This window comes from Talpa europaea (genome assembly GCF_964194135.1).
Source record: "Talpa europaea genome assembly, chromosome: 8".
NCBI classification, from domain to species: Eukaryota; Metazoa; Chordata; class Mammalia; order Eulipotyphla; family Talpidae; genus Talpa; species Talpa europaea.
This window is the reverse complement of record NC_140075.1, coordinates 9,600,230-9,609,009: the sequence shown is the minus strand read 5'-3', so window position 1 is coordinate 9,609,009 and position 8,780 is coordinate 9,600,230. Positions and strand designations below refer to the sequence as shown.

Sequence of the window (8,780 nt, the reverse complement as noted above, 5' to 3'; positions counted from 1 at the left end):
GTGTTCTACTGGATTTTGGATGGAATGTTTGTATATTGGTTGAGGTTCTCCAGGGCAAACATGTAGTTTATATTTAATGTGCCCTTAATGATTTTCTTTTCAGACTGTTAGAATGTCCCCCAAAGAGTTAACATTTATTGTGAGAATACACTGAGCTTATTTTACAATTGCTGTCTGTTCTTAGAAGAGCCAGGAAGGACTCTTTCATCTCTGTTCATTTTGTGATCCTGATGTGGATCCTGGCCCTGCTCCTTTTGAAATGCTATCCCCTCCCACACACAGGCACTTCCATCCTGACTGCAGTCCCAGAAGCTTGTCATTTTCAAAGGCTATGCAGATAAGCATCAGAATGGCAGCCTGCTCATTGCATGAAGTTTTAAGTGCTTCTCCTCCCCATTTGGGGCTGAGGAGCTTCACGTGGTATCAGCAGAACTATGCATCGTTGTCTGTATTTGTCTCTCTTCAGACACAGCATTTTGTTCATCCTGAGAGAGCAAATATCTGACAGTTTAATGAAAAGTCAGTAGTTTTCCTTTTGGCTCAGTACTTCTTCTATGGGAAGTACAGGTATAGCCACTTCATAGCCAAAATGCTTCTCATTAGAAATACAAATTTTTATGTAAGGCAAGCTTAAATTTAGTGTTTACTCAAACTCTTGAATGCTCATCACTTGACTCAGTGTTCCCTGAGGTGGAGCCCACATGTCCTTGTGAGACAGCTGCAGGCATTTCTCTGGGTCACGGAGGACGTGGAGATAATTCTGCACACTTTACTTCAGGGAACAAGTGCGGATGGGGACAGTCCCTCTGAGGGCTGCCTGTGAACAGTCAATTAGCCTTGGGCTATTGAAACAGCGTGTCGAGGTATTTAACTCTTTGTTCAGTCAGGCTGCACGCTTCTGATGCTGGTGGGGCCGGGAAGTTTGTCAGCAGCACTTTAGGAGCAGCACCGGTCCATTTCCTCGAGTAAGTAGGAGTGTTTTTCTCAGGAAATATGTTGAAGAAGTGTGTTTTTATTCCTGAGCTGGTTAAAATATGATGCTCTAACCCAGTGAATATAATGGGACATCTCAACAAAACCTGATGTGTGCACATCAATCTAGAAATTCATAAAATACTGGTGATGCTTTCTATTGAGTCGAATAAGGAATAGAGTTGGATGGTTGCCGGCATATTTTTGCCTTACACAATCTATTGTTATATAAAAGGCAATTTTTGATGCCTGTCTGATAACTTGGTTTCATTTTGAAAAAGGTCTGATTTCCCAACTCCAAGGTGGACAGTAGTTGGCTTTATGTAAGAAAGACAGGGTGCGTGTTTCCATGCCAGGAGCCTGTCTCTAGTGTTCAGTGTCTTTCCATAAACTGACATGAGTGAGGGCTCTTAGATCTGGATCAAGCCATCTTAAAGGCACATGAGTAGTCACTTAACTGCAATTAATGCCCTTTCCAGCAAATGTAGTAAATATATTATTTTGGCTGATTTTACTGTTATTCATGACCCTCACTTCCAAAAGAGATTTTTTCAGAAGGTAATTGAGGGGAGTTATCTCCAAATTAGTGTTTCATCACTGGCTAATATTTGTGTGACTTCTTACAAATCCCTTAATTTCATGCTTTATAAATTGTTTTTAATACTGAATAAAATAAATATCATGTAAAAATCTACCAAAGTCAGACACATCCCTTTGGAACTAGGGTGTTTCATTACGTGATTAGAAGTGTTGATGGCAATATGTAGTAGGGGATATTGGGAGTCAACAAAATGCATTTTAGAAAGAAAAGAAGGGACATTTCCTGTATATTTTTTTTTCAAAAATCATTCAAATATGTCACTGATTCAGAATGTGTATTTCTCTCGCTCTCATAACTGAGATATACCAATAACTTTCCTTGCATAGACAGAGGACTAATTAATAGAGCCTTTGTGATTTTATGAAAAATTTCAATGTATAATGATCTTGAAATCTACCAAATCTGGGCTCAGGGTTGAGGGTGTTTGTGTGGAAATTAACATGACGATCAGCCCTCGGTTGCACAGCAGGCCCTGCTGGCCTCAGCTCGTCTCCCTTGGGCACTGAGCAGTGAGGATGCTTCACAGGGTGTTTCTGATGCTGGTGAACGGAAGTGAATATACCGCCCTGTGTGAACGTTTTCTTTTATTAAGTTGATGACATATGTTTAATGCGATTAAATGTGGCTTCTTTCATAAAATCATTTCATGAATTACCTTCCAGAGAACAGTTTGAGAAATTAATAAAAATAGCCCCACATTTTACTTTCATTCCAGAGTTGATGCTCAAATTCTCATGCCGCTGTGCCTTCTGTTCTGTCACTTCAGGTATCACTTTAGCTGCCTTTGGAACAAGCAAGGAAGGAAAGGAACCAGGAGAAAGGTGTAACCTTTAGGGATTTTCTAGCAATGGTATTGCTGCTGAGTTACCCTCAGTAGGAGAATGCTTTTTCATTTTTGCTCAGGCATTGGAATTACTTTTACACCATTGTTATTTGATTCACATCTGTATGCAAATTTGCACGCACCAAGACCCTCTTCACTGAGAGATTCCCTATGCACACATGAAATAAGAGGTATGGAAGCTTCCACGTTTCCTCTTCCCCATGAGCTTACTTAATGATTGGAGCTATTAAATCACAAGAATGTGTGCTTATGTAGCTTGAAATAATAGCAGTGTTTTGAACAAGTGAATATACTTACCTGCTTTTACTATTTCTAATAAAAAAGTAAATTAATGACATGTTTTAATATTATTAATTACAGCTTCTTTTGTAAAATAGTCTCATTTTTAGTTCAGCACTTATCTAAATATATGTTTTCAAAATATCTTCTTAGAGGAACAGTTTTTTTTTTTTTTTTCCTCAGGTGAGAGTTCTGGAAGGAACTGGAATTCCACTGGAAAGTATTTATACCTTTAGATAACTAAACTGCTATAAAAGGTATAGTTGATTGTAGCAGTGCCTTTTTTCTAACTGAGATTTTCACCTCATCTTCCATATATTCTCTGCACTTTTATAAACTAAGCAGGCAATCTACGTGCATACATGGACGTATTTAATTGGGCAGCACATGCCCCACTATAGCCATCAATAGCTTCAGTGGAATTTGACTGTAATTGCTGAGAGTTTCCATTTCTAGAAAACTTGGATAGAAAATTTGTATATACACATATATTTTTTCAGCAAGAACGATGCCATTCTCCATATGTAGTATTGTCTTAGGTGGTCTCTTTTTTAAAATTTATTTATATATTTCTACATTGTTGTTCATTTTTGTACAATGTTTGGTTTTTCCTCTCAGGTGTTGTCCCCATAAAGTTACTACCACCTCAACATCTATGAACCATCCCCATAGACTCTTGTGCTCTTCCCTCTGTTTTGATCCCTTTCCCTTCCCCTCCCCTGATGAATGTCTCCAATTTATAGTGTCATTGCTAGTTTTGTCATTTTGCCCATGTCCCTTATTTGATTTTCCTATGTTCCTCAGTAAGAAAAACCATCTGACATTTTTCTTTTTCCTTCTGACTTATTTCACTGAGCTTACGTAATGTCTTCAGGCTCCATCCATGTCCCTGTGAATGGCATGAGTTTGTCTTTTTTGATTGCTGAATAGTATCCCATTGTGTATATAGACCACGTAATCTTGATCCAGTCATCTCTTTTTGGGCATTTAGTTTGTTTTCATATTTTTGCTATTGTAAATAGTGTTGTGATGAACATAGGAGTGCAAGTAACCCTTCAAATTAAATTTTTGTGTCATTTGGGTAGATTCCTAAGCGTGGAATTGCTGGGTCATGTGATTGATCCAATTTTAGTAATTTGAAAGCCACATGGCTTTCCATAGTGGTTGGACCAGTTACCATTCCCATTAGGTGATCTCTTATTAATCATTAGTGAGGACTAAAAGGCAAGTTATTTACTGAAACTAAAAGTTTAAGGCAAGTAAATCAACTTTAGATATTAGAAGGTGATGTATGATTTTATTTAAAAAATACATAGAATCTGTGAATGTAATACTTTTGTTACAAATTAGGAGCACGAGCATGGCATGGCTGAGCAACCAGACCTCAGGCAGTGATTTTGTCCTCTTGGATCTGTTCCACAGCACCCCGTTGCCCTGGGTCCTCTTCACACTCACGGTGCTGGATCTCCTGGTGGCCCTGTTAGGTAACTCCACAATAAGCATCCTCATCTGGGCTGACCCTCTTCTCCACACCCCCATGTACTTTCTGCTCAGCCCGCTGTCCCTCATGGATCTCTTCTTTATCTCCACATTTCTCCCAAAGGTGGTGGTGGACTTTCTGTCTGGGGACCACCACATCTCCTTCATTGGGTGTAGCTTTCAGGTGTTCCTCTTCTCCACTCATTGGGGGTCAGAGTGCCTGCTGCTGGCAGTCATGGCTTATGACTGCTATGTGGCCATCTGCCAGCCTCTGCACTACCCCATCCTCATGCGCCCCCAGGTCTGTGTGCTCCTGGTGCTTGTGACCAGGCTGGGTGCATTCTTAAATGCCTTGATCCACGTGGTCTATACTCTGACACTCCCTTACTGTGCCTCCAGGGAAATCCATCATTTCTTCTGTGAGATCCCAGCACTCCTGAAAGTGGCCTGTGCTGACACTTCCCAGTACGAAAAAGGACTTTTTGCCAGTGCTGTGATTTATTTCATCCTTCCCATCTGAGGCATTCCGTGCTCCTGTGGAAGGATACTGTCCACTGTACTGGGCATGGGATCCACTCAGGGACTCAAGAAAACCTTGGGTATTTGCTCCTCTCACATGACTGTGGTGTTGCTGTTCTATGGCCCTGCCATCATCAAGTATATTCTGCCAAAGTCCTACCACTCCCCTGGGCAGGAGGAGGTGCTCTCTGTATTCTACACCGTCATCTCACCCATGCTCAACCCCCTCATCTACAGCCTGTGGACCAGGGACGTCACTAGAGCCTTTAGGAAATTTTTCAGAATATGAGAAATGTGCAGTGTGTGACTACAATTGTAAATGTTTAACAGTGATGCACTTTTCTTTGGAATGGGATATAAAATGTTTATGTATATACATTCATCATGTGCATTTATTTACATACTCCATATATATGATAAATACAACATTGATCAAACATTTAACTTGTACCACTAGCAATACATAAAAATGATCAAATATACCATATGCTCAATGGTCATATCAATGAGGATATTAATTATTAATGTAATACATTAGTATTTTTTATTATTTTACTTTTAGCACCTTTGATTATTCTTTTGGAAAGCACTGTCTTCCAATAGTGCCAGATTTTTTTTTAAGATTTATTTATTCGTGCATAAAAGGACTGGGGTACAGGCCAGATGTTTGGGAGGGTGAGATGATTCACCAGAGAGAGTGGGGAGCAAAACAGGCAGATCTACTGAAATACACTGCTGAGGGGAGCTGCAGGCGAGGCAGGAGAGGTCTGCTGCACCATGCGGGCATCTCTGTGACTGGCCAGGGTCGAACCCACACTGCAGAGGCTGTGGTCAGCCTCACAGCGCTGTGCTCAACCACCTGTGCCAACAGATAGGCCCGAGAATTTTTTTTATTAAGAATTTTATAATATTCCCGGGCCTATCTGTTGGCACAGGTGGTTGAGCGCAGCACTGTGAAGCTGTCTGTAGCCTCTGCAGTGCGGGTTCGATCCCAATAGGCCACTGAGAATCCCACCTAGCGCATCAGACCTCTCCTGTCTTGCCTGCTGCTCCCCTCAGCAGTGTTTTTCGCTAGTCTGCCTGCTCTGTTCCCCACTCTGTCTCTAGTGAATCCTCTCACCCTCCCGCACATCTAGTCTATACCCCTGTTCTTGTACAAATAAATAAATCTTAAAAAAAAAGAATTTTGTAATATACTCAAAGTACAAGTGTAAATGAATAAATATGAATATTTGTATATGTAGTTTTAAAGAAAATGTCCTAAGACAATCCTTGCTCTAAAACTAGGCATAGTTTTATTGAATAAATATTGATAGATTCATTGTATGTTTCAATTCGCATTCATTAGATAACATGGCCTTTTGTAGTTGAGCAATAATGGATACATTAATTGGGATTCAGGTGTATAACCTAATGATTCAGTATTTTTATGAATACTGAATTGCTCATTCCTAAAAGTCTAGTTATCAACTACCACCACACAGTGTCATTTTAGGGTTAACCTTTTTGTCCCTCTTCACCTCAAGTCCCCACACCTCTGGTAACCACCATTTGTGCTCAGTATCTGGGAGTTGTATTTCGTTGAGTTTCCTCATGTAAGTGAAATGATAGTACATTTGTATTTTCTGTCTTATCTCACTTTTAATTTCATCTCTTTAGGATCAAAGTGATTCTCAAATGTGGGAGGTGTTGCCCTATTAAATTTTGCATTTCCCTAATGATTTGCATTTCCCTAATGTTGAGTAATATTGTGCATCTGCACGTACCTGCTGGTAATATGTATATCTGGGAAAATGTTTTCTGTTTATCCATTTATATTTGGCTTGCTTATGTTTTGTTATTAAGGTTTGTGAGTCCTTTATATATATTTCAACATTAATTGCTCAGAGAGATAAATTTACAAGTATTTTCTCTCATTCAGTCACTTTCCGTCATTCTATTCTTTGTTGTGCAGGATATTTTACATGCATTGTTGTCCCATTTATTATATTTTCTATCATTGTCTGTCTTTGGGGTCATTTACAGGAATTCAACATCTAGAAGTATGTTAAGTAACTTATCAACTTTGTTACCTTCTAGAAGTCTTATGGTTTCATGTGTTACCTTCAAAACTTTACTCCAACATGAACTATTTTATATGTATGATTAAGATACTGGTGTAGTTTCATTTTTTTGCATGTTGTGTTCACTTTCCCAGCACCATCTATTGAAAACACCACCCTTTCCACACTGCGTAATCTTGCTTCCTTTTCATAAAAGAATTGATCCTATCTGGAAAGAGTGTTCTGGATTCTGTTCTATTAAATAGATTTATGTGTCTGTTTCTTTGCTAATATACTGTTTTGACGAGTATAGCTGTGTTTTATACTTTGATTTTATTGTTTGAATCATGGTGTTTGATGCCTCCAGATTTGTTCTTTTTTACTCATGATTGCTGCAGCTTTTTGGGTGTCATTTGCTCCATTCAAATTTTAGTATTTTTTTTGGTGTTATTTCTGTGAATAACGACATTGGAATTTTAATGGTGATTGCATTGAATTGGCATATTGCTTTGGTAATGTGGGTATATACCAATGCTGAATATCCCAGTCTATGAGTATGAAGAATTTTCCATTTATTTGTATTCTCAATTCTCAATGCCTTACAGATTTCAGTGAACAGATGTTTCACTTCCTTGATTAAATTTATTTCTCAGTATTTTCTTCTTTTTGAAAGTACTGCTATTGTGGTATTTTTCCGATTTTATTTTTCTAATAGTTATATTGATTTTTGTATAATGATTTTGCAACTTTATTGTATATGCTTATTAGTTTTGACAGTGTTTGGTGAATTCTTTAGGATTTCCTAAATATAAAATCATGTTATCCAAACATAGTGACATTATTATTTCTTACTTTCCAATTTGGATTCCTTTATGCCTTTATGTCTTCTTGACTAACTGGTCTCACAAATACTTTCAATACTATGTTGAATAAAGGTGAGGAGAGTGGGTGATGTTGTCTTAATCCTGATCATAATGGAAAAATTTCAGCTATTCAACATTGAGTATGATGCTGACTGTGTGCCTGTCATATGTGGCCTTTATTATGTGAATGTATTTTCCCTCCACACCTAGTTTGTTGATTTTTTTTTCCATAAGTGTACACTAAATGTCATGAAATGACTTTTCTGCATTTATTGAGATGCACATAAGATTTTAATCCTTCAAAACTATCACTACTTGCAGATGATATAATATACATCGAGAACCCTAAAAAATCCACAGAAAAACTACTCAAAATAATCAACCAGTTCAGTAAAGTAGTAGGATATAAAGTCAATACACAAAAATCAGTAGCCTTCCTATACACAATCAATCTGAAGAAGAAAAAATCATGAAAACTATTCCTTTTGTAATTGAAACAAACAAAAGCAAATACTTGGGAATAAACCTAACAAAAGAGGTGAAAGACCTATACAAAGAAAATTATAAAACACTGTTAAAAGAAATTGAAGAAGATACAAAGAATTGGAAAGACATCCCCTGCTCATGGATTGGAAGAATCAGCATTATTAAAATGGTCATCCTCCCAAAAGCAATATACATTTCAATGCTATTCCAATAAAAATCTCAATGACATTCTTCAAAGAAATAGAAAAAATATTGATGAAATTCATAGGCAACCACAAAAAAAACATGAATAAACAAAGACCTACTGATGAAAACAAAGGAGAAAGGAGGTATCACACTTCCAAACTTCAAGCTATACTACAAAGCCATAATAATTAAAACAGTTTGATATTGGAACAAAAACAGACACACAGACCAATGGAACTAAATAGAGAGCCCAGAAATAAAGCCACACTTAAATGAACAACTAATCTTTGACAAAGGAGCAAAGAATATGCAGTAGAACATGGACAGTTTATTCAATAAATTGTGCTGGGAAAACTGGACCTCCACATGCAAAAAAATGAATCCACACCATTACCTCTCACCATGCACAAAAATCAACTCAAAATGGATAAAATAACTGGACATAAGACCTGAAACCATAAAATAGATAGAAGAAAATATAGGTAAAACACTATAAGAGATACATCTCA

The 8,780-nt window shown here is 37.7% G+C and overlaps 1 pseudogene across 1 annotated transcript; it reads left to right on the top strand.

Moving 5' to 3' along the window:
• The first annotated feature begins 4,056 nt into the window (after positions 1–4,056).
• LOC311176208 (olfactory receptor 2AJ1-like) lies at positions 4,057–4,983 on the top strand (annotated as a pseudogene). The gene has a single exon. The product of its transcript is annotated as an olfactory receptor 2AJ1-like (transcript).
• Positions 4,984–8,780: the final 3,797 nt, after the last annotated feature.